General features: G+C 39.4%; 1 protein-coding gene across 5 annotated transcripts in view; it reads right to left on the bottom strand.

The window, feature by feature from the left end:
* PDE4D (phosphodiesterase 4D) overlaps window positions 1-27,663 on the bottom strand; it is a 1,961,234-nt gene that overhangs the window by 450,220 nt on the left and 1,483,351 nt on the right. The window lies entirely within an intron of this gene.

Genomic DNA, 27,663 nt, shown 5'->3' with positions numbered 1-27,663 from the left:
TTTGCTCATTTGTTTTGGGATGATGAATTTCTAGTAGGAAAGAGGGAGGGAGGAAGCAGTCAAGTCAGGGTCCTCATTAAGAAACAACAAATCATGAGTGAAAAGAACAATGGATTTGGAACCAGAAGACCTAGGTTCGGAACCTGTTTCTATTATTTATTTTCTGTGTGTCACTAGTCAAATTGACTGCTCATACTGTACCCTGGAGGCTGCACTCTGGTTAATTTGATATTGGAGAATGGGGTGGGGAGAGGGGGAGGCAGAAAGGTACCTTTCAAGATGTCCATCTATTTCCTCTTATTTTAAAAAATTGTTCAACCCAGTCAGATTAGTTCTTTTCTTTCTTTCTTTTTTTTTTCTTTTTTTTGGCGGGGCAATGAGGATTAAGTGACTTGCCCAGGGTCACACAGCTAGTAAGTGTCAAGTGTCTGAGGTCATATTTGAACTCTGGTCCTCCTGAATCCAGGGCCTGTGCTTTATCCACTGTGCCACCTAGCTGCCCCCCAGATTAGTTCTTGATAATATATCTTGGGTCATTTTTCACTGTCAAATTTTTTTCCTGGTAATATGCTATTGTCTCTTAACCCCTTCCATCTGCCTTTTCATTGTCCTTTGGGACAACTATAGTTTTGATTCCTCTGAGAGCATTGTGTTCAATGATTAAAAAAATCAACCTCCGTGGAAGAATGTTGACATTTAAGAGATGAAAATATTCCATATTAAAGTGGATAAGAGATAATGAATATGAACACTTTTAAAATCACAAAGTGCCACACAAAGGGGAGGCATCATCATCACCATTATTATTATAAACCATTTAAAAATCAAGACTGGGCTAGAATTCTCAGTGTCCAGAATATGAATTCACTGATGATGCTTTAGAAATAATCAAGGAACTCTTTATTAACATATTACTAACTTGGAATTTCCTTTGGCAACGATGCTCTAATGTTTGCTCTAGACTCATTGGGACCTGGGTACCAATCCCACCTCTGACTGCTTGCTCAATGTGTGACCTGGGGCAAGTCACTTTATTTCCCGAGGTCTCAGTTTCACTAAAATGAGGGAGGTGGACTCACCTCCCTCAAGTCCCTTCTAGTTCCAGCTCTGTGGTCCTGTGATCCAAATAGGGTCTGTTTGTTATAATGAAATCCCCCAGAATATAAAAAGTGTCTAGCTGTGATTTTGTATTTGTTTTCTGCTTCAGGAGGTAGATGAATTTTTTGCAAAGGTTTTCTGTTTCAATAGCAATTGTTATTTGGTCGTTTCTCTGTCACATCCACTTCTTTGTGATCCTATTTGGGGTTTTCTTGGCAAAAATAATAGAGTGGTTTGCCACTTCCTTCTCTGGCTCATTTTATAGATGAGGAAATTTAAATTGAGGCAAATAGGGTTAAGTGACTTGTCCAGGGTTCCACTATTAGTAAATGTCTGAGGCCAGATTTGAATTCACAAAGAGGAGTCTTCCTGACTCCAGCCTTGGCACTCTATTTACTGTGCCACCTAGCTGCCTTTCTAAGGTAGAAATAACAGCAATAATAAAAATAAGAGACAAAGTAGAGGACAAACGGAATAGTCATTCACAGAGGAGGAGACATTGATGATGGGCATTGATGAAAAATCATTCTTGTGCATCGGGTACTTTTAAATTTCTTTGAATATATATATACTAAGTTTTGGTTTAGTGAAGTGATTGTAAATGTGATTCACACACATTTAGTGTCTTCTCTCTGTTAATTATTTCCTATTTATCCTGTATATAGATTGCTTTGTATAAATGTTAGCATGTTCCCTCCTCCCCCGTTAGATTGTAAGTTCCTTGAGGGCAGGAATTATTTTTTGACTCTGTTTGTACCCCAAAGTTTACCACAGTGCCTGGAACACAAGTGCTTAAATATGTTTATTGATTGGTTGATTAATGATATGGGAAGTGGGCCTGTGGGTCACCACCCCATACAGGGTCATATAACTGAATGTGGGGGTCGCAAAATTTTGACGATAGTTATGTACACCTATTTACTTGGGATCACATTAAAATTTCTTGGGCAAAAAGGGGTCACAAGTGGAAAAAGTTTAAGAAGCCCCAGTATAGAGAACTCCCAGGTAAGGAAACCTCTATCAATGCAGGTTGGCACTCTCTGAACCATATAGTCTTATGGAGCTGCTAACACAGACAGTGTCAGAGGTAGGATTTGAACACAGATATTGCTGTCTTTCAGGTCACATGTCTCACCTCTGTACTATGAAAGCATGACCTTAGATTATACTAAGATTTTTTTTTTAATCATTGGATTACCACACCTTGAGGTTACTGATATTGGAGAAGTCCATGTATGATATATGTCAACTAGGAAGGGGCATTACTAGTTGGTGTCTCTGTTTTTATACCAAACAAGCACTCAGGCAAAGTGACCACCACTGGGCAATAAATGCTTCTTCTCTAACAAACGGAACACAGCTGCTATCAGGAGCACAGATTTTTCCTGTGGTTACTGAGGGGCGACTGCAAAAGTCAAAGCTGATACTGAATGGTGATCCCCTGTCAAGGGCAACTGATATCTCAAGGGCAGCAGGAGAAACCTAATTTTAGTCTTCTGGAAATTGAAGAGCTCATGGAAATGATTACCAAACACTTCTGACTCCTGTTAGGGAGCAGCCCCTTTTGAAAGGTAATTCAGTGAAGGAGGAGAGGATACAAGTGAGAGTCACCGAGAAGATGGCAGAGTCTCTGGATACAAAGATTTTGTTCTGGAGCATCTCACCTTTGAACCTTGGTCAGTATTAAATAAATGTTTAGGGGCAGCTAGGTGGCGCAGTAGATAGAGGAGCACCAGCCCTGGATTCAGAAGTACCTGAGTTTAAATCCAGCCTCAAACACTTAACACTTACTAGCTGTGTGACCCTGGGCAAGTCACTTAACCCCAACTGCCTCACCAAAACAAACAAAAAACCTACACATTAAATAAATGTTTGGGGAATCAATACATGTCACACCGGAAACAAACAGCCTTCCAAAATCAGTAGAACAAGATGTCTCATAGACACATCTCTGAGAAAGCCATATAAGGATTTGTGTTAATTTCTATTTCTTCTATTTTAATGCTATACATTCTGGATCCGATTATTCCTTAAAAGCATCTATTATTTAAAACAAATTGTAGGGGTAGCTAGGTGGTGCAGTGGATAGAGCACCGGCCTTGGGGGGGGGGACACCTGAGTTCAAATCCGGCCTCAGACACTTAATGCTTGCTGGCTGTGTGACCCTGGGCAAGTCACTTGACCCCAATTGCCTCACTAAAAACAAAACAAAACAAAACAAAAAAATAATAAAACAAATTGTATATTTTGTTTTGATCATGTATTGTTTTGATTAGGTTTTATGAAGTAATCACCCAAGGAACCTTTTGAATTCACTTCTGAATTCCTAGGGAGATGTTCTGAGGTAGGACAAAAAGAAAAATCCATGATTCTATGATTTCAAATTGAGAATCAGATGAACCCCGGAGTCTGAGTAAGGAGACCCTGATGGAGCCTAGATAGCTCCCTCTATCTCCTGGAACCACTGGCCCAGGGGAAGGCATCAGAGAGAGGTCCCTGACTGTTCAAAGAAACAAGGGTCAGTGCCAGGGGACAGGCCTAAGGGAAGTCTCCTTAACATACAGCAAAGAGAGCTCTCCAGGCTGAAAGGAAGTCAGGATGAATAACTATTAGAATGCTGCACCGCTCCATATTTTAATACATTTCTGATTACAGATCATAGAATCACAGGAAAAAAAAAGAATTTTTGTTGAGGATAAAAATTGTATTTAATCCAAAAATCTAGTAGCTAATTTTCCCATCACCTGTTGAACTATCCCTCTATCTTCCATTCTAGAAATTGAGTTTTATCACATGAATACAATTGTGTCGATTGATAAAAAAATATAATTATTTTATTTTGAAATAAAAATTTTCTTCCCACTGCTATTTTCTTTGCCTCAAGGATGGGGAAAAAAACCCAAGAAGAATCCATTGACCCAGCTTAGTGGTTCAAGGTATTCTTAACTCATTATTATGTTTTGTTTTTGTTTTCTTTGGTGAGGCAATCGGGGTTAAGTGACTTGCCCAGAGTCACACAGCTAGTAAGTGTCAAGGGTCTGAGGCCGGATTTGAACTCAGGTCCTCCTGAATCCAGAGCCGGTGCTTTATCCACTGCACCACCTAGCTGCCCCTCAAGGTATTCTTAAATCCCAGTTCTTCTAGGGTTAACAAATGCACTATCACAATAATGAATGAAATTATCATAGCAAGACCTTTCCCAAGGTTTCCATCAAAAAATACTGATGTTATCTGACCTGAAAGGGGCTTCAGAAGTCATCTGGTACCTGAACAACAATCACCTCCAATAAATGTTCATCCAGACTTCAATTAAAAAAACTCCAGTGAGGGAGAACCTATTATCTGCCAAAGCAAGCTATTCATATCCAAAAGGTCGAATCTAATTGTTAGAAAAGTTTTCTTACCTCAAGCCCAAACTTGCCCCTCTGGAACCACTGATCCCAGAACTGCTGGCTGGAATCAAGCAGAATGAGTCCAATCTCTCTTTCCTACAACAGCACTTCAAATACTTGAAGATAGTAATCTTCTGTCTCCCTGTCTCCCTCTCTCCAAGGACCCTCTCCACTCCTACTCTCCAAATCTTTTCTTCCCTTAAGTAAACATGGTCATTTCCTTCAAATAAGTTCTGTACAATTCTTCATCATTCTGGCTGCATTCCTGTGGATGTTCACCAGCTTGTCAATGACAGGGATCTAGAGGCAATTAATTGGTGTAATGGATAAAGAGCTGAACCTGGAGTCAAGAAGTCCTGAGTTAATATGTCCTCAGACATTTTCCAGTGGACCTGGGCAAGTCACTTAACCTCTATCTGCCTCAGTTTCCTTACCTGTGAAATAGGGGTTATACCACTTTTCTCCCTGGTTGTTATAAGGATCAAAAGAGATGATATCTGCAAAGTGCTTTATAAACTTTAAAACACTATGCAGATGTTAGCTATTAGAATATTGTTGTTGTTCAGTTGTTTTCAACAATTCCTGGTCCCATCTAGCATTTTCTTGGCAAAGATACTAGAGTGGTTTGCCATTTTCTTCCCCAGTCTATTAAATAATTAGTCACTATTAATTGAGTTCAATACTCCAAATATGATCTGGCCAAGGCAGACTATACAACAGGACTACTATATCCCATGTTTTTTTTTTTTTTTTTTTTTGCAGGCAATGGGGGTTAAGTGACTTGCCCAGGGTCACACAGCTAGTAAGTGTCAAGTGTCTGAAGCCGGATTTGAACTCAGGTACTCCTGAATCCAGGGCTGGTGCTTTAACCACTGCACCATCTAGCTGCCCCATCCCATGTTCTTAAAACTTTCCCTTTCCATTGACCACACACACACATACATACACACTGTACACAGACTCTGTAGTCATGTTTCCCCCATCTTGTACTTGTGAAGTTTATTTTTTGGTACTCAAGAAGTGGCTTTTCCATTCATCACTATTAAATGGCATCTTATTTGATTCAGCCCACTCTTCTAGCCTCTCAAAGTGGTTTTTTCTTTTTTTAATCCCCTATGTTGGTTGTTCCTCTCAGCTTTGTGTCATTTACAAATCTGAAAAGGATACTATCTACAGAAAGTATTCATCTAAATCACTAAAAAATGTTAGCTAGCATACGGCTAAGGGCAGATTTCAGGGTGATCCCCTAGATGCCTCCTTCCAAGCTGATATCAAGGCATTAAGGATTATGCTTCAAGTTTGGCTACTAAACCACTTTAGAACTCACCCAACTGTATTCTCATCTAGAACACATCATTTCATCTTATCTACAGGGATATCATGAGCTAGTTAATTACATGTTTTGCTGAAATTCAGATAAAGAAATACCTATAGCATTATCATACTCTACCAGGCTAGTACCCTATAAAGAAAGGGAATGAAGGAAAGAAATGAAGTTTAGTTTGGTGTGATACCCAACTTAGTGCTTGTTAAGGGCTAAAATTCTAGCTAAACTGTCTAAAATATCTAATGAGTGGTCGCCAATAAATTATAAGTTTTAGCAAGAGTTAGACTTTTAAGCATTTATTAAGGAGAATAAGAATTTGGTAAAGAAAGGCCTAGATTCCTATCTATTAAAGGGAGAGCACATTTCTAGCTCCGCTCTCCACCAGAGTCCAAAGGAAAGAGAGCGAGACGGAGCGCCAGTCTCTTCCTTCCTCCTCCCACTAGCCCACATCACTTCCTGATGCCAAAGGAAAGACTCCTGGTCTTGCCCTCAAAGACCTTCGCTTCATGGGCAGAACTCTTCTACAGTAAGTCTCCAGCAGGTGGCATCATTCCAATCGTTACATGCTCCTTCCTTTTTCAAGTTACATGAATATATTTTCCACATGTACTATGCCTCCATTAAGTTCAAGGCCTAGAGCAGTGGTTCTCAAACTTTTTGCTCTCAGGACCCCTTTACACTCATAAAAATTATTGAGGAACCCCCCTCCCACCATGAGCTTTTGTTTACATCAATTATATCTGTTGATATTTACCATGTTAGAAATGAAAACATCTTATATTATTATTCCTTTTTTTCTTTTTTTTTTTTTTGGCAGAGCAATGAGGGTTAAGTGACTTGCCCAGAGTCACACAGCTAGTAAGTGTCAAGTGTCTGAGGTCGGATTTGAACTCAGGTGCTCCTGAATCCAGGACTGGTGCTCTATCCACTGCACCACCTAGCTGCCACCTCCCCCATGATCTTTCAATGATCCTTGTTAATGGTTCAGCAGTTATGTCCATTAGTTCTATCAGAACCTTGATATAAAGCTTGTCTTGGACTTGTGGCCTTCACTAGCCATATGTGATTTGCTGTTTCTGGTCCAAGAATCAGTCTCCTTGGGCAGAATTTAGCTAACATTTTGCTTAAATATCTAGACCTGGAAAGGACCTCAGAGTCATGGTGTCAGTTCAAGTCAACAAGCATTTGTTAATTGCCTACTATGTGTCAGACACTGTGCTAAGTGGGGAGGATACAAAGAAAGGACAAATGTAGTCCCTGTTCTCTCTGAAGTGAAGGGGAATGGTGGGGTGGGGTGGGATAAGGTGGGGTGGGATAAGGTGGGGTGGGATAAAGTGGGGTGGGATAAAGTGGGGTGGGAGACGACAAGCAAATAACAAAGTACAAAGGAGACATATACAGGATAATTTGGAGACAATCCCAGAGGAAGGCTCCAAGGCCTTAAGGGGGATGGGGAAGGACTTCTGGCAGAAGAACATAGACCTTTAGCTCAGACTTGAAGGAAACCAGGGAATACAGGAGGTGGAAATGAGGGGAGTGCTGGGCATCAGGGACAGCCAGTGCAAATGCCAAGAGTTGGGAGATGGAACATGAGTAACAGCAGTGAGTCCAATGTCACTGAATTGCAGACTACATGACTTGTGGGAAGAAACAGGTTGTAAGGAGACTGACAAAAAATCTGGGTCATAAAGGGCTTTAAAAGCCAAACAGAAGATTTTTTAATTTGATCTTGGAAATGATGGGGAGCCAGTGGGATAGCCTAAACAGGGGAATGATATAATCAGATAGGCCAAACCTTCATTTTACAGAGTAGATGACTGATGGCCCAAGGAGGTTATGAGTGACTTGCCCAAGGTTCGCAGTTTTAAGGTTCAGAACCAGGATGTAGGCTGAAAACCTTTGCCAACAATGACTTTTGAAGGGAAATACTATAAAAACCTCTTTGAAAACACAGAGGAACAGAAAATGAGGCGGGTTAGTTATGGAATGAGAATGAGGACTAACAAACAGAGGGACAATTGGAGTTTTGCACTGGTATCTGAAATATTAGGACCAAGTTTCCTTCTTTTTCTTTGATGGACAGATTCTCCAGGGAGAACTTATGGAAGGACATTGATTAGATTTGCCTATTATGAGAGAGTATTGGTTGGGATCTTCATTGGTGAGCAGAACCCACGCCAATCTACTGAGATATAATAATGATGATGATACCAATAATGATAACAACAACAATAGCTATCCTACTATATATTGTACCTACTATGTGCCAGACACTGTGCTAAGCACTTTACAATTATTATTTCATTTGATCCTCACAACAACCCTGTGAAGTAGATACTATTATTATCCCCATTTTACAGATGAAGAAATTAAAGCAGAGGATAAGTGACTCACCTAGGGTCAACATAGCTAGTGAGTATCTGAATCCAGATTTGAACTCAGGTCTTCCTGACTCCAGATCCAGGATCCACTAGGATACCTCGACAATTCAAGTGTCAAAACACGACCTGCTATTCCTTTTGATCTACAACTTTAAGCAAACCCATGGTGCCTTAGTTTTTGTACCTATAGAATAGAATTAATACCTGCCACTCAACTCTCTCATATCTACATTTTAAAGTTTTCTGAGAGCTCTGGGAATTTAATTTACATTAGACTTTCATATGAATCAATTTTCATTTGTCATTTGAGGATATGAACTCATGGATAAGTTAATATGTTAAAAGGAAAGGGCTCATGAACACAACATTGCATTAGGCCATCAGATGCTCCCAAAACATAGGATTAGTCTGTAGTAAAACAATTTCTAAATAGATGGTTAATTAAATGCATTTAACCAAAGAGCCTATTTTTTAAAATTTCATCAACTTAGGTGTTTTGACTGCCATGACTTGGAGACAATCAATTCCTTAAAATTACCAATCTGATAATAATATGGGCAAAATTTCAGACAATGAAATAAAATAGTCTGTTTTAGTCATTGAAGGCAGGTAGCGTGGGAGAAACATAAAACTGATAGACATTTTTAAAAAAATGCATTTTATTTTATTTTATTTTTTGCAGGGCAATGAGGGTTAAGTGACTTGCCCAGGGTCACACAACTAGTAGGTGTCCAGTGTCTGAGACTCAGGTCTTCCTGAATCCAGGGCCCGTGCTTTTTCTTCTGCACCACCTAGCTGTCCCCAGATAGACATTTATCAAGTGCCTACTTTATGCAAGCAAGAAAATGGATATCCTTCCTGACAAAATTTGGAACTTTGAATCATGTAATACTTAAACTATTAATAATGATAAAAAGGAATTCCTATGTTAAAAGGTACAAGACATGCTGAATGTGAGAGCAGGAACTATTTTTTTTTGTCTTTCTTTGTATACCTAGCACTTAGCAAAGTGCCTCACAGATAATAAATGCTTAATAAATTCTTCTTAATTGACTGACACCTGAAACTAGGCGCACTCAGCCCCTAAATGAACACTATTGATTATGTTCTTACCAAAAAGGAGACAAGGCCAAGATCAAATTATGCTTTAAATGTACTCCTAGACCCATGCAAATGAAATAAGATTGAAATTAAAATTAAAGGGCAATTTAACAACCAGAATTTATATAGCACTTTAAGGTTTCCAAAGCAATTTGCACAAACACACACACATATGTGTGTGTGTGTGTGTGTGTGTGTGTGTGTATTTGTTGTTGTTAGGTCATTTTTCAGTCAGGTCTGATTTTTCACAACACTATTTAGGGTTTTCTTGGCAGTGATATTAGAGTTTGCCATTTCCTTCCCCCGCTCATCTTATATATGAGAAACTGAGGCAAAGAGTGCTAAGTGACTTGCCCAGAGTCACAAGCTAGTAAATGTGTGAGACCAGATTTGAACTCAGGAAGAGAAGTTGTCCTGACTCCAGACCCAGAGCTCTATCCATTGAGCCCCCTAGCTTCCCTTATATGTCTGTCTTTCTGTCTGTCTGTTTATCAATTATCTTAAAGAAATCTCCAAGAAAAGCATTCTGAAGTTGGGATATTTAGAAGGGAAACTGAGTTATAGAGATGAAGAATTCTGGCCAAACCTTAGTAGTCACTTTACAAGTATCTGTTTCTCAGTTAACCTACTGGTATCACTTAGCTGTCTGTTTAAATCATATTATGTGGTAGCTATAGATATGGGGAACAGCTGACAGTGAGGAGAGGAGGAAAGCCTTAGGTCTTTTTCAGTAACAGCTAGCCACCCTCTCTGTTACCTTTCTTCTGTATCCCTACCTCCCCTTTGCCCCCAGCCAACCTTCCCCATCACTGAATCACTTGCTTATGTCCCCCCGCAACAAAGACTTCCCTTGGTAAGGCCAAGAATCACAAAATCACAAAAAATTCACCAGACGATTGCTCTTAGTATTCTTCCATGCATTTCAAATCAATAATGCAGTGAAAATGGATTTTCCAATCCACACAATACTATCATTTTCATGTAAGCTGCCAAATTCTGTCTTATTCTCAGAGTCCTGCAATGACCTGAAGATCGGTTGTCGGTCCTTAACTGCTTTTCCAATTTAAAACCCTTTAATTAGATTATACACACACATATTAAAAGTAAATTCAAGTATACTATAGCATCATCCTATTTTAAATCCCATGAAACCTAATAAAGTGAGTAATTATTAATTTGAACTTAATACAAATCAGTTGATTACTAGTTAGAAGAAAAATCAGTACAGAGGAACTTTGGCTCAATTATTAATAAAGGGTTTCTGAAAGGATTTAAAAAGGGAACAAATCTCCATACACATATAAGTGCTGTAGATAATGAGCTGCATGCATCTCTGGTAGAGAACATCCATATGCCTATAATTCCATCAAAGCTGTGGGCTAACCACTTCAACTTCTTGTGGCTGATGAGGTCACTACATCTGCATGACTAAACTTCAGGCCAATCACATACAGTAAGATTAGAGAATTCCTCTTGAGGTCACTTTTTCAGAGCTTTGGGACTCTGAGCCCTTCTCTAAAATATACTTCTTTGCCCTCTAGCGGTGAAACATAAAAACCAAAGCGTAATTTTTTTTTTTTGGGCTAATTCTTTGCTTCTAAAATATTTTTAAGAAACTACTGTTTTATTATGATACAGTTGTCAGGCTATCTTGAAACTCATCAGTATAGGAAGTCATTCCTGATTCAGAACACAACTTGCTTCAAAACGATAAAATGTTTACTCTTTGTTTATTTGTTTTGCAGGGCAATGAGGGTTAAGTGACTTGCCCAGGGTCACACAGCTAGTAAGTGTCAAGTGTTTGAGGCTGGATTTGAACTCAGGTCCTCCTGAATTCAGGGCCAGTGCTTTATCCACTGCACCACCTAGCTGCCCCTATATTTTGTTTTCAACAGAAGAAAAAGCCTAATTCCACTGAAGGCATTGTGTGTGTGTGTGTGTGTGTGTGTGTGTATACACACACACACATACATATATCCATAATACATATCGTTCATTAACACAGCTAATATATTATACATATATACAAATTACACACACATACACTCTATTAATGAGACTAACAGAAGAAAACACAGAACCAGGAGAAAGCAAAAAGAAAACCTTAAAACAGTCTTTTGCTTTTATCACATATATATCCATATGTATCCATTTTCACACACTAGTGATATAAAGTCTAGATTTACTTAAGCATCTCAGCATTCAACTTATACAATGTTTATCCATTGTTCCTCAAACATTAAAACACTTGATTGATATTCTGGGCTGATGATTAAATTCTAGGATGGAAGAATGACCATCCAAGTCATTAATGGAGAGTTAATGTCTCCTGTCAGTCTAACTTCCCTTTTTTTCCCTTTAAGGGCACTGCCGTCCTTACAGTCCCTCAGATCCACAACTTAACCCTCACTCTTGGCTCATTCTGTCTCAGGCTCCACATCCAGTCAATGGTCAAGTCTTGCTGATTCACCTTCACAACATCTCTGGAATCCTTTCCTTTTTTCTCCTTCACATCTTGCTCCCCTAATTCAGGCCCTCATCATCTCTTTGTAGGACTTTTTACAACACCCTCTTGCTGCCATCTGAAGCATTTGCTAATGTCCTTAGACATAATAAGTTACACAAGCATTTCAGCATAGTCACACTTTGAAGTAGGCATTCAATGAAAAAAAGACAATTGTCATTTCTGACTATAATATTTAATGTATGTGAAAAAAGGAGACTGATTTTACTAACAGTTTTTTTCTTTTCTCAAATTCTGTTTAAATTGTAGCTATAATATATTTTAATTTTTAACACATATGTGATTTCATCTGGGTAAGGAGCTTCCTCCACCAAAGGAGATCATCACATCCTCTGCAATTTCTAGTCTCAAAGAGGGTTGCCTGGGGATGGCTGTCCCAGAGAAGAATTTTGAGGGTCCCTGGACAGCAAGGAGATCAGATCAATCAATACTTAAAGAAATTAACTCAGATTATTTATTGGAAGGTCAAATACCAAAGTTGAAACTTAAATACTTTGGCCACATAATGAGAAGCCAGGATTCAATGGGAAAGACCCTGATATTGGGAAAGATTGAAGTCAAAAGTGGGGAGGGGCTGCTAGGTGGCGCAGTGGATAAAGCACTGGCCCTGGATTCAGGAGGACTTGAGTTCAAATTCGACTCAGACACTTGACACTAGCTGTGTGACCCTGGGCAAGTCACTTAACCCTCATTGCCCTAAAAAAGAAAAAAAAAGATTGAAGACAAAAGGAAAGGGGGATGGCAAATGATAAGATGGACAGATAGTGTCATGGAAGCAATGAACACGAACTTGGATAAATTTTGGGAGATAGTGGTGGAGAAAAGGGCCTGGTGTTCTATGGTCCATGGGATCAGGAAGAGTCTGATACCAATTAACAACAACAGCAGCAACAACTTTGTTAACGCACACACTTAAGATTTCCATTCAATAATTTTAGCCTGAAGTAGTTTCCAAACATTGTTTAAAAAACAAAGCCTTTCATTCTGTTTCATGTCCATCATCCGAAGCAATTCAAATAAAAGTGACAGTGATAATACTCCTACCTCTTTTCTGTTGGCAAAGAAATAAAATGTTTCCAAACTTACCTGAAAAGAAAAGAAAAAGACAATTACTATATTTGTATCATTAACCAGTATTGCGATTTTTAATCTCCAGCAAGATAAGAAGAAAGCAAGCATCATACAGGTGAACATCCAACAATCTGAGTAGGTTATCCACAGTAAACTTACTTTAAAGTTCTTAGTAATGCAAATAAAAATGTAGTCTTTGGAAGGTACATTCAGCACATTTTGTTTATTCTCCTTTTTCCACCCACCCACCCACACAAAAACCAACCACAAAGTTGGAGAACTTTTAGCCAAAATCCTTAATTACATCCCTAACTGCTAGCATTATACAATTAATAAGCTTAATGTGCTGAGTGGTCTTAGCATTCTAACTCCAGTTTTGCCCAGGTGTTTCCTTGCTAGGATATGGTTCTGTTTATTTTTAGGATGGTGTTAGGGACAAAAGAAGAACTCACAGCATCATAGTTCCAGAGCTGGAAGAAACTTTAAGGGTCATCTGGTCTAACTTTCTCATATTACAGATGAGGAAACTGAGGCCCAGAGATATAAAGTCACTTAACTGGCCAAGTATGGGCAGAATACAATGAGGAAAAATTGAACAACTTTGAAGTTTCTCCAGTTTCAGTTCTTCATAGTGTGGCTGAATTATTTTGTTGGAAGTGCTGTTAATTTCCCTAAACATTGGGTATATCCACATACAGATGTTGGCTCAGTACTACATCCTCGAGTCAAACAGAAGTTATATTTTTAAAAAATTACTCAGCATTGTGTATTATCTGGGTCATTGCTTCCTTCTACTATTGTAGATTATTCAAAAGAGTGAGGATACATTTTACAGGTAAGGAGAATGCGCTAAAAAAGCAAGGTATTTGATCCTAAGCTCAACAGAACCAGTGTCTTTTCCCCCAAATCCACCCTTTTTCTGACCTTTCCTCAGTCACCAACAGCAAGACTTCCATTCACCCAATTGCAGTTGAGATATTCTCAACTCCTCACACAGTCCCTCACTCCTTTTCCTCCTCTGCATTTAATTGTTGTTATTAGAATTTCATTCTCAAAGAGAACCAATGACATCATGACCCATTTAATTAATGCCAAATCCTGTCACATTCCACCTTTATAACATCTCTTCTGTTCTTCCCTTTCTATATTTACACCATTTCCTACATCCTGCCCTTTCTTTCCTCTCACTTAGCCACTTAACCGCTACTCTAGTTCAAGTCTTCATGATCTTTCTCCTGGACTCTCACTATAGCCTCCTAATTGCTCTCTCTGGTTCAATTTTCCCTCTTCCCAGGTCTATCCTCCATAAAACACAAGTTTGACTATGTCTTTCCCCTTCTCGGTAAGTTACAATGGCCTCACTGTTGTCTCTGGAATAAAATACAAACTCTTCTCTTTGAGGGCTTTCCTGAGTTCCTTCCCCTCTTCAGCTGTTTCTACCTCCCAACAGCTGTTTCTGTTTCTCCCCTCATGCATAAAGTATGCAAATGCCTTTATATTTACTTTGAATATATTTAGTATAGGCAGCTGGATGGCTCAGTGGAATAGGGTGCTGGTCCAAGAAGACCCAAGTTAAAATTGGGTCTCAGACATTTATTAGCTGTGTGACTCTGGGTAAGTCACTAAACCTGTTTGCCTTAATCCACTGGAGAAGGAAATGGCAAAGCACTCCAGTATCTTTGCCAAGAAAACCCCATGGACAGTATGGTCCATGGGGTCAGAAAGAGTTGGACACAACTCAACAACAACAATATTTAAAATTTACTTATGTATGTGCTTGTTTCTCTTGATGGAATGTAAGTTGTTTGAAGGCAGTTCCTGGTATATTTCCTGGCAAATAGTACTTAATGAATATTTTGATTGCTCAGAATTAGTAGTCCCTTGATAAATAGATGGCCTGCACAAAGAATAAATTTGGTTTTTGTAATTCTTAGGTGAATGTTCTATTCACTAGACTAATTTGCTTACTAGATATGACACATACACACTTATATGTGTACGTATATCTACAGTATGTTTAGTAGACAAATTAATCTAGTGAGTAGACCCCTCATATGTATGTATTTACACACACACACATTATATACAGTGTACCGATTTACACCACTTTTCCACCTAAAATCAAAGTCTTAGCAACCTGATAGTAAAGAAATTTGCATGCTGCCTTTCATATAGAACCATATACTTTGATCCTATGGGCTATGCAAATGCCTTTTCTCCACCAGTGTACTTAATGGCTAGACACCCTTGATCCCCAACGAAACAAAAACAAAAACAGAAACAAATCATTTATGGAAAGAAGTAAATAAGCAAACAAACACAACAAGAAAGAAGATCAAAATCCAACTTAACAAGAGATACTTTTGAAGTGGCTGGAATCAGCAGTGGTTGAAAGCAGTATTAATCTAATTGAGGCCACTTTACAAGTAGGCAGAATAGGGGCAGCAAGGTGGCACAGTGGATAAAGCACCGGTCCTGGATTCAGGAGGACTTGAGTTCAAATCTGACCTCTGACACTTGACACTTACTAGCTGTATGACCCTGGGCAAATCACTTAACCCTCATTGCCCTGCAAACAAACAAACAAAACCAAGTAGGCAGAATAGATTTAGATTACATTTAGATTACAAAATTTTCCTTCATTTTTCATGTGAGGAAACTGAAGTCCTGAGAGGCTAAGCTATAACACCCATGATCTTTAAAAGAAGCAGAGCTGGGATTTAAGCCCAGATCCTCAGGCATCAAATCCAACATGCTTTCCCCAGTAGTAGATTGTCTTCAATTCAACTTCAACTTTGGCCCATTATTTAATTCACTTATTCCTTTGAGTCTTGAATTCTTTAGTAAGATACTCTACAAAAATACAAATACCCTTAGGAAGCATAATATCTCAAGTCCCCTGAACCAAGACAAACTTTTCTCATTTGATCACATTTTCTGTAGTTAGTCCTGTAATTCTATTATCCATTTTTTCACTCAGAGCGTAAGTAGGATCATAGATTTAGTTAGAGGTGAAAGGGTGCTCAGCAGTCATAAATGGTCCAAATGCTCCATATTATAAATGAGGAAACTGAGGTCCAGAGGTACTTTTTTTGTTTGTTTGTTTTTGTTTTTTTGATGAGTCCAAGGACACACAAATAAGTAATAGAGTTGAGATTCAGCTAGGTCTTTTGCCTTCAAGTTCATTAATCTGTCCAAGATGCCAAATAAATTAGGACTAAAAGCAATGTGAGTAATAATTGGGTATTAGAGAAGCAAGTCCATGATTCTCAAATCTGAACCATTGGTGGAAATCAGGTAAGTTCTTCTTAAAAGATTCACAGCCTGTGATTTACAACAGGGTGATTTGAACCCTGCTGAGGTCCGATCTCTGAACAAGAACACACAGATACGTGAATCTCACTTGAGAATCAGGGAGCAGTTTGGTGGGAAACATCTACATAGAAAGATTGAAAAAGACTTTTTGGATCAAAGTCAGTTGAGCTAGATTCTAATCCTAGCTTTGCCACTAATATGAATCCTGACTGATGCTTGCTACTTATATAACCTTGGGAGAATCATTTAGGATTGCTGAGCCTCAGTTTCTTCATCTGTAAAATAAGAATAATAAAACTCAAACTACCTACTTCAAAGGGTTATTGTGAGGAAAATGCTTCCTATGCCTTAAAGTGCTGCCAGTTATTATTGGCCTAGGAGTATTTGTGACTTTGGGGATGTCATATTAATTCTTTGAACCTCGGCTGTCTTGCTTATAAAATAAAAAATTTGACCTAAATTATCTCCAAAGTTCCCTAACAACTAAATTCATAGATTTAAAATCAGAAAGTCTTCTAAGGCCAAAGAGCCCACCCCTCTTGTTTAATACATAAGGAACATGAGACATAACAAGGCTAAGTGACTTGCCCAGTGTCATAGAACTATAGTAAGTAGCTAGGGTGAGATTTGACCCCAGGTCTTCCTGACTCCAAGTGGAGTACTCATACACTATTCTGTGTGTCCACTCACCTTTTTCGTCTTTGCATTCCCATCATTTAGTAGTCTTGTGACATAGCTGATACATAACAAATTCATGTTGATTTATTGATTTTTATTTGTTGGTCACTAATTTTTGTTCTGTGATATTAATTTTATTTGAGAATTAAAAATAAGTTATTTCAAATAAAGAATTAATTTCATGCAAAATTTTAAAGCACTCATTTTATGTGAACATTTAAAATTTTTTAGTTATCCCTTCCAGGTGCAGTACCCCTAAGATCTGGAAAATCCACGTAAAATTTTTTTGGCCCTCCCTTTGTACCAGAGAAACCTGATTTTTTTTTCTTTCATGGGATGTTTACAGTACCTTATTTATTTATTTATTTATTTGTTTGTTTATTCATTTATTCATTCATTCATTCATTCATTCATTCATTCATTCATTCATTCATTCATTTATTTATTGTGGGGCAATGAGGGTTAAATGACTTGTTCAGGGTCACACAGCTAGAAAGTGTCAAGTATCTAAGGCCAAATTTGAACTCAGGTCTTCCTGAATCCAGGGCCACTGCTTTATCCACTGTGCCACCTAGCTGTCCCCTACAGTACCTTATTGTAAAATTTGGGCTAAGTATTTGGTCAAAGGCTCTTTGTTGTAAGTTGGCTTTCATGTCATCTGCAGCTTTTGCAAAACTCCCTCAAATTCCCATTTAATTTCTTATGTTGACCCTCAATATATCAAAACCATGATGAAGAAAGTCTTGATGTGGAAGGGATAATTATATATATTTTCATACTCTGTATCATGATACATACATACTCTGTATCTATCATATTGTCTTTAACTTAAAGGTTCTTTTTGAATGAGAAACTCAATTTGTCCACCAGATGTCTCTCTATATTTCTGAATATGAGTTCTAGAAACTTAAGGCTCAATATAAAATACTTATTTCTGACACACCCTCTCTTCTATTTAAAATAAGTTTTTTTTATACTTTTTTTTTTAATTAGAGAAGCAGCAATGGTATAGCTCAGGAAAACTTGCCTCAAAGCCAGGTACTCAAGACCTAATCTTGCAGCATATTTCCTGAGTGGCCCTGGGTAAGCCTTAACCCCCTTGAGCTCCCTTGAGAATTCTCTAAGACTAAACACTATAGAGAATGTGCCGCCCTACATTGGCAAAGGGGTTTTCTTCACTCTGGATTTCCCTCTATACATCCCATCCCTGTCCCAATCTTTTATTGCCACAATGGATTAAAAACCAAACCAAACAACTGATGCTGACACCATAAAGGCAACATATTTCATTAATGGATGAAAAGTTCATTCATTCTCTCAGTGATGGCTGTCATTTGTAGAGCACCTTGAGGTTTGCAGAGTACTTTACATATTTTATCTCATTTGATTCTCAGAACAACATTGTGAAGTAGGTTATATTATTTTCCTCATTTTGCAGAGGAGGACACTGAGGCAAGGAAAAGCTAAGGAACTTTCTTAGGGTCATATAGCTGGTAAGTTTCTGAGGTAGGATCTGAAGTCATATCTTTTTTTTTTTTTTTTGAGGCAAAACCTAGCATTCTCTTGGTCTTGTCCACACTCCAGTTACTGAGCTCCATCTGATTATGTAACTAGCACTGTGCTGGGCACTGAGTGGGTAAAAAAAAAATAGCCTTTGAGCATCTTTCAATTTATTTGGGAAAACAAGGACTATGTGAAACAGCTCAAGGCAGTAACAACTCACATTTAAATAAAGCTTTAAGGTTTATAAAGTGCTTGCCTTGTAACAACCCAATTTTATAGATGGTGAGAATATTAAGCTTCATGCTTTACAGATGAGGAAGGTGAGGCTTGAGACACGCCCGAGGTCCCAGAGCTAATTAGCATCATGGCTAGGCCTTCTGACTTCAAGATCAGTGTTTTATCCTTTGTGAGAATGTGCTATGAATGATTACTCTCAGTTACTCAGAATCGGGAGGAGTGGTGGCTGCACAGGATGACAGCTTCAGGATTCAAAAAGATATTCAGGCTAGAATGATAAGGGGCTGAAACCAATGAGATAAATGTCCAGTACTCACATATAAAAATAATACACTGATCAGAGACTTGGCTTAAAAGGAGTGCATGTGGAGAAAAGGTTTTTAATTGCCTACAGATTCAGCATGAGTCAATAACTTGATTTAGCTGCCTCAGGATGCCAGTTCACTCTTAGACTTTATCAATAACAGTACCTTGCCCAGAAAACAAACCAACCCAGAAACAAAAACAGAAAAAAAAGAATACTTAGAGTAATACTGTACTCAGCCTTGGTCAAGCCCAGAGCTGGAAATCAAAATGGATGACGTGGGAAAAATTCTTTTCATGTGCCAGAATCCCCTTAGTGGAATAATTCCTTCTTGGGGAGAGAGGGGTTATATAGCTCCTGTCCCCTTACTCCCTAGACCCTTGCCAGGTCATCCATTCCCTTGGTGGATACATCCCTTTCAGAGGGAACCATCTCACCTGCACTAGTAAGACTGTGTTCTCCATCACACCCCCCAGAAGCCATCTGGACTGGGGACTACCATTCCGCATGGGGCTTCAGTGTAAGATCAAGTGGGAGAAACAGCTGGGAAGGTAGCTTGCTGCTGGGCTGGCTACACTGATGGCCATACTAATGATCTCCCCACTCCTTCCCCCTTTAGTAAACACCTTGATTCTCTTTCACTCTATGTTTCTCTGCCTTCCTTTTTATTGTGCCCTTTATAGTTTTCCTCTATTGTTATACAGTGGATTTGGAGTCATAGGACTGAAGTCAGAACCCTGGCTCTGCCACTTATCACCTATGTGACCTTGGCCAAATCACTTTACCTCCTTGGGACTCCATTTCCTTGTAAAATGGGGAGATGGGACTAACATGACCTGTAAGGTCCTTTCCCCGCCTAAATCTATTATCCAATAACCTTCTGCCTCATTAACTCACAATCCTTCTGTCTTGTGGTGCTCACTGAAAGCTAGCCCTCTTCTGAGGACAACCCCTTCTCAAGGGTTGACTGTTCCTCTCATCCCCCCAACACATGGGGTCAGGAAGATGAGCTGATGTAGACCTTTCTTCCCACGGCCAATATTTGACCCTCTCTCTGCCACCACTTCTCAGTCACCACTTTTCCTTCTTCCAAGTCCAGTCTATCACATTCGGATTCTTGTCATTTTAGACTTCCTGGTCACTCTACCTCCTCCCCAAAATAAGTTCAATAGCACACTCACAGACTTCTCCACCAAACCCTTTTCAATCAATCCATCAATGAGAATTTAGTAAGCTCCTACTATGTGCCAGTCACTGTGCTTGGGGCTGGTAAGACGAAGATAAAACAGAAACATTCCTTAATCTTGAGTTTTATCCTCTAACCAAAGGAAACAACATGTACAAATACTGTTGATGTTCAGTCATTTCAGTCATATCTGACTCTACATGACCTCATTTGGGGTTTTTCTGGTAAAGATATTAGAGTCGTTTGTTATTTCCTTCTCCAGTATACACATATAGTTATATACAAAATTTATATGAGGCATTAGCACCTGGTAGGATCAGGAATAGCTTCATGTAAAAGGTGACTTCAGTTAAGCTGTGAAGGAAACTAGGTATTCTGAAACCATACACAGGAGTGGTTATAACCACATCTCCCCCTCCCCCCCCCCCAGCCAACTAAATTTGCTCCAGGTGTTGTAATTCCTAGCTATGACTCTGGTCAAAGTCCACATCTGGAATATTTTACTCAGTTCTGGCTGTTACTTTTTCAGAGGGCATTAACTAACTGGAGTACATCTAAAGGAGAGTGGTCAATATGATGAGAGGTCTGGAAATCATGCCTTATGATGAGTAATCATTGGAAGCCAGCATGTTTACCCTGGAAAAAAGAAAGAGGACTCACCAGCAACCTGATTGTAAATGCTATGTGGTCCATGCTGATGGGCACACTTCCAGGGGATTCATGCCTGTCATCATAACTCTTTTGAGTATTTTTTGATGTCATGAAAGTAGCAGATCACCTAATTAATTACATAGTTACAAAGACACGATGTGCCAGCAAAGTCTACTAGAGAGGCACCTTCCTATTCTTCTAATGGCAGACAACATAAGAAACAGTATATATATATATATATATATATATATATATATATATATATATATATATATATACACACACACACATATATATGTATGTATGTATCTTTTCCCTCCCACCCAATTACTATTAATTTCTTCCACATACCTCATTATTTCTATTCTATGAGGTTATCCAGTGTGTTCATATTATGTCTTGCCTGCCTGGGCTTATAATGAAATAGACTTGTAAGATTTAAAGGATTGCCAAGGACATCTCCTCTGCAGCTGTTGATGAACTAACCCTGTATAATGACCTAATCTTGTCACCTTACTGTGTGAATCCTCTCTCCAGTGTCAGAGGATCTGGTCACAGTCTCAGGATGGGACTCTCCTCTCCACATGAGTGTGGGTAATCTGCTGCTCTGGTGACATCAAGACAGAAGAGTCATGGGAACAGGCATCAGTTCACTGGGTGTGTGCCCATCAACGTGGCCCCCACAGCATCAGCAACCAGGTTGCTGGCAAGTCTCTCTTTTTTCCAGGGAAAACATAATACTCAATTCTATCAATTACTCACCATGAGGCAACATTTCCAGACATCTTTATTGAACTGGCTCGAGAGTAGGGTACTATCACAAGACCCCAGTAGTGTAAATGTGTTTCATGGAATCACTTGTCTTTAGGGGGTAGGTAGTCCTGTCCTTATCAGATTCTATAGCAAAAGTGGTTGGATGATGATGAGGGAGGCTACGCAGACCCTCGTTGGAGGTAAAACTATGAGAAAGTTGTGGTGTGGTGGATTAGGTGTTAGATTTCCAGCAAGAACTGGGTTCAAATCCTGTCTCAGACACTTACTAGAAGTCACTTAACCTTTCTCTGTGCTTCAATTTCCTTTTCTATAAGATGAGGAGATTGTACTAAATGCCCTCTAAGGTATCTTATACCTTGAAATCTATAACCTTTTGTAGAAAGTAAGATTTTAGCTAGGACCTAAAGCCAGGTAGGACAAGAGACAGACATTGGAAGGAAAAGAATTGCAACCATGAAAGAAGATAGCCAGTAGAAATATCCAAAGTTAGGAGATAGCAGTTTATAAATGATTAGTAAAAATGGAGGTTTTAGTGGACTGCAAGATCAATATAAGGCAACAATAGTGTGATATGTCAGTTAACAGGGTCGTTGCCAGTTATCCTGATCTAGCATCTGGCCACTGGACTTAGATGACTTCAGAGGAGAGAGTGATGCAAGTGACTTTGCACAGTCCTGCCTCACTCAAATCCAATTCACTTGCAAGTTAAGACATCACCCTCCTGATGTCAATGGCCCTCTTTGAGAACCAAGGAAAAAACAACGTCAGTCAAAAATGCTAATGTGATTACAGGCTGTATTATGAGAGGCACAGTATTGAGACCTAAGGAAGCAACAGTCTCACTGTACTCTGCCAAGGTCAGACTCCATCAGGTGTATTGTGCTCAGTTCTGGGTGCCCCATCCCAGGAAAGACAATGAGGTACTGGAGAGCAAGCTGGGGAAGACAGATGGTGAAGTACCTTCAGATCATGCCATAGGAGACTTGCTGGAAGAACTTGGGGATGGTTCACTGTGAAAAGAGAAGACTAAGGGGAGACTTAGTAACCATGTTCAAGGATATGACATGTTGTAGAACAAAGGGGGGAATGTATAGAATTGTTATTTGAGGTTTTTATGACCCCATCTTTTGACTAGAATTTTAAAAATCCCAGCATGCGCACTGGCCTGGGACTCAGGTCAGCGCCTCCACAAACGGCACGGTGCTCCACCCACTGGTTGTAGATGTCGCCATGGCCCTGGCACCTCATATCATCACCACTTGCCAATGCCTATATGGGCCTGGCAAAATTATAATGACTGGAAGCCCAGTGAGGGAAGTCATGTAATTTTCAGTCAAAGCTGCCAGCCAGTTGGCTTGGGGCTGTGTGTGGTCAGCCTGGGGTCTGCTGGGAAGAAGGGTTTTTCTTTTTTTTTTCTGCCATTCTACCTTGAAGCTGGAAGGCCACAGGACACTGCTGTGTGTTCTCAGCTGATTCCTGGGCAGTGGTGTTAGGTTGTATAATTTCCCTTTCCCCATTTTATTTCCTTTCCCTTAATCCTACTGATCCTGTTTGTTTGGTTTTTTTAAGTTTGTTCTTGTTAAATAAATCCTGCTCTGTTTTGAGGGAGGCTGCTGGTCTCCTTTCTTGCCCCAATATTGCGGCGAGCTGCTTAGCTAGCACTCCCCAATTAAAAATCAGTCCCTACAAGAGGAATGACACTTATCCTCCTTGATCCCAGAAGGCAGAACGAAGAGGAATGAAGAGAAGATGCAGAGGCACAGATTTAACTGCAGTGTAAGAAAAAAACTTCCCAACAGCTGCTTGAAAATAGGAAGGGCTGTTTTGAGAGAGACTGATTCTGGGTCCTCCCCTCACCTCAAGAGGCCTTCAAGAGAAGACTAGATGACCCTCACTTACTGGGGAGGTTACACAGGTCATTCCCATTCAGAAGTGAGTTGGTATAGATTGCCTCTGAGGACCTTTCCAAATGCAAAATTCTTTGTGCTTGTGTTTGTGTGCACGCACGTGTGTGTGTGCACACACATATGCATATGTTCACTTTTATTTGCTATTACCTCTTATGGGCTTACATTTTTAGACCTTAGGTATTCATTTCCTCTCATCAAAGCTATCATTTTACTTCCTACCTCTAGAGGTCTGAATTTCTTTCCTTAGGGGCAATAAAATGCAGACTCTTTATGGCTTCCAGAATGATCCATTAATTTATCTTCTCTTTCTCTAATGACAGACAGAGGACAGACTGAGGATGGAATAAAGTGTAAAGCATGTGGCATTGGTGAGGTCTCTGCAGGCTTAAAAATGGATGTGACCCTAAAGCATTCTTCAGGTTCATCATCTATCTTCATTGTCACTGCCATGTTCCACAAGAAACTGGCAAATCACTACCCAGTGAGCAGAATCTGCCCCCTTTGCCCAACAGATGACTGGGGGCATAACCTCAGTACTGGCAGTCCATGGGCATCATGTCTCCTTGCTTTAAAGCAGGCTTCAATGCCAGAATGGTCTGCCAGACCTAAAGCCTCTTGCCCAATAAGTGTGATGCTGATGACTGTTACTATTAAGTTGCATGGCAGGGCTTATAATAATTTGCACTCATAGTGAATATACACTGGGGGTGGTCTATGAAAAAGAAGCCAAAAGGGTGCACGATCAGCTATAGAATCTGAATTGCACAGGCCAAAAGAACTACAAAGGGAAAGAATTGTGTGATTGTTGCTGGCGACTTTTTTTTTTAACCCCATAGTTACTAATTCCCATCAATAATGCAAAGCTTTAAAATAGCACAAAATAAATTGTACACAAAAAAGGTTGCTCTGAGCAAGGTGTTCAAAGTCAATGTGGTGACCTAAACAGATAAGGTAATAATAGTCATTCTTCTCCTTAGGCTGCTAAACCACAAGACCATTTGGGAAGGGCACTGTATTTCAATTTTGTTGTTGTTGTTGTTGTTGAGTCATTTTTCAGTCGTGTCTGACTCTTTGTGACTCCATTTGACGTTTTCTTGCCAAAGATACTGGAGTGATTTGCCATTTCCTTCTCTAGCTTATTTTACAGATGAAGAACTGAGGCAAATAGGGTTAAGTGACTAGCCCAGGGTCACACAGCTACGAAGTGTCTGAGGCCAGATTTGAACTCACAAAGAGGAGTTATCCTGATGTCAGGTCCACTGCACCACCTAACTGCTGGTCATTAAAACTGGGGAGTGGAAACAAACAGATGGATTACAGGCTAGCTCCAAGGCAGACCAGTCCTGATACCCTGCCAAAGTTGTACCAGCACCCAAAACATGTCTTCCTGTTCCTCTAAGCTTAACATTTCTATGTCTCTGTAAAGCACCCCATCTAGTCTTGACACCTGAAACAGAGAGAACAAAGTTCTCACAGAGAAGCAGATCATTTCTGAAATGCAGGAAAAGGACAAGATATAGTCACTCTCCCTTTGTTAACAGCATCAAATTCCTGTAACAATGCAAAGCATGGAGGATTTGGGCAGCCCTCTGGAAGTTGGTTAGAGTTAGGGTTGGGCTTGGAAAAACCAACAGGGTCAACATGCAACACATTAATTTAAAAAACAATTTTTTTTAAGTCATGGAAAACATACATTAGCTAGGTTGTGAGAGAAAACAGATAAAAACAAGACTTCAGATTAAGGAGTTGTCCAAAAAAATGTGTTTCAGTCTGTTTTCAGATACCATCAGTTCTTTCTCCGTAGATGTACTGCAATTTTCATAAGTCCTTCAGAGTTATATTTGATCATTGCCTTGCTGAAAATAACCACGTGTTTCCCAGCAGATCATCTTACACTACTGCTGTTATTTTGTATACAGTACATTTCTCTCTGCCCCAGTTCATCTGGGTCTTGTCAGGTTTTTCTGATAGTATCCTGTTTGTCATAACTTTTATATAGTACCTTAAACTTGATAAAAAATTTTCTTCACAATAGCCCAGCAGAGTAGGTACCATATGTTTTGCCATTGTATTCAATCATCATAATTATTTCCTTCCATCCCATTCCCTTCCAATGATATTTATTCTATTTTCTATCTTATTTTGCCCTATTTCTCCTCAAAAGTGTTTGTACTGACTGCCCCCTCCCCTGCTCTACCCTCCCTTCATTTACCCTTCCCTCCTTATCCTCTTCCCCTCTTGCTTTTTTTTTTTTCCTGGGGCAATGAGGGTTAAGTGACTTACCCAGGGTCACACAGCTAGTAAGTGTCAAGTGTCTGAGGCCAAATTCTAATTCAGGTCCTCTGTAGGGTTAAATAGATTACTCCTCCAAATTGGGTGTGTTTGTTATTCCCTCCTTGAGACCACTCTGATGAGGTTAAGGTCTTTGAGCTAATTCTGTTTTCTTCCTCCCTCCCTCCTCAACTCTTCCTATGAAATCAAGCAATTCAATATATGTTATACGTGTGCTGTTATTCAAAACATCTTCACCTTCCTCAAAAGTGTTTTGCTTTTTATAGTTCCCTCCCCAAAACTTCCCTTCCCTCCTTCCCCACTTCTACCATCCCCCCTTATCTCCTTCCCTGTCCACTTTTCCATAGGGCAAAAATATATTACCATACTTACTTGAGTATGTAGCAACATGTTAATTTAATTCAAACAAGTTTAATAGCTACATCACACACAAGGCATTGCCCTAAACTATTAGGAGGATAGAAAAATGAGAAAGTTAATGAACAAAGCAGGAAAAAGTTTGAAATGTCCTGAAATGTTTCTTGTCAATCTCAAGTAGATATATCTCAAGAGTCTGAGCCCTACCTACCAAGTTCAAAAAAGTCATGCCAAGAGAAGGTTGGACACCAACTACCTCTTCCATTTGTTGTGGTTGTTGTTAAGTTGTTTCAGTCATGTCTGACTCTTCATGACTGCATTTGGGGTTTTCTTGGCAGAGATACTGGAGTGGTTGGCCATTTCCTTCTCCAGCTCATGTGACAGATGAGGAAACTGAGGCAAACAGGGTTAAGTGACTTGCCCAGGGTCACACACCTACCTAGTAAGTATCTGAGGCCAGATTTGAAAACAGGAAGATGAGTTTTCCTGACTCTATCTACTGTGACAGCTAGCTGTCCCACCTCTTCCATAATATTAATATTATTGCTGATAATAACAGCAACAACAGAAACAATAACAATAATATTTGTAAAAGGTCAGAGTATCTTCCAAGGTTCAATTAGTTACACCTAAATACTTCAACATGTGTAGAACATACAATCCTAGACTTTAAGTCAGAAAGACCTGTGTTCAAATTCTATCTCATCCAGTTACTAATTTTGTGACCCTAGGAAAATCACCTAAGTGCTCAATACCTCAGTTCTTTCATCTGTAAAATGTGGTTAGACTTCATGGCCTTTCAGGTCCTTTCAGGCTCTCAATCTATGATTTTAAGAGCTCTGTAAAAATATCATCTTAGGTGCTGAGGAAGGGTTCTAGAAAAGCCACTTCAAGGATTATTCAGTCTGTTTGGGGAACTATGCCATGCACACATGAAATGATTAAATAATAATGTCAGATGTATATGACCAATTGCCAAAAATCAGTGGTGTATTCCAATGAGCAAAGAGATAATAATGTAGTCTGGGTTACTTAAGGGAGTCTATTGACAGGACTACTTTCAGCAAGCCAGGGAAACCTAGAAACTTTTTCTTAGAATAATATGTTTCAGCATACAAAATAAAATAGGATTGCAAAGGAAATAAATTATATTGAAATATTATTATCAACACTAAAAAAGGGGGCAGCTAGGTGGCACAGTGGATAAAGCACCAGCTCTGGATTCAGGAGTACCTGAGTTCAAATCCAGCTTCAGACACTTGACACTTACTAGCTGTGTGACCCTGGGCAAGTCACTTAACCCTCATTATCCCACAAAAAACCAACCAACCAAACAAACAAACAAACAAACAAACAAACAAACACACAAACAAGAACCCTTTTGGTCCAGGTAGAAATTAGGCTGGGTCTGGAAGGATGAATAAAATTTGAATAAAAGGAATGGAGCAAAAAAGGCATCTTGGTAAGGGAGTACAATATCAGCAAATGCTCAGAGGTGGAAATGAGAATGGCATATTTCTGGGATGACAAGGAGGCTAGAACAGATAGAATGGAGAGAGCAA

This window comes from Dromiciops gliroides, chromosome 1 (genome assembly GCF_019393635.1).
Source record: "Dromiciops gliroides isolate mDroGli1 chromosome 1, mDroGli1.pri, whole genome shotgun sequence".
Lineage (NCBI taxonomy): Eukaryota > Metazoa > Chordata > Mammalia > Microbiotheria > Microbiotheriidae > Dromiciops > Dromiciops gliroides.
Note: the sequence above shows the minus strand (reverse complement) of the source record. Positions and strands in the feature narration are given on the sequence as shown.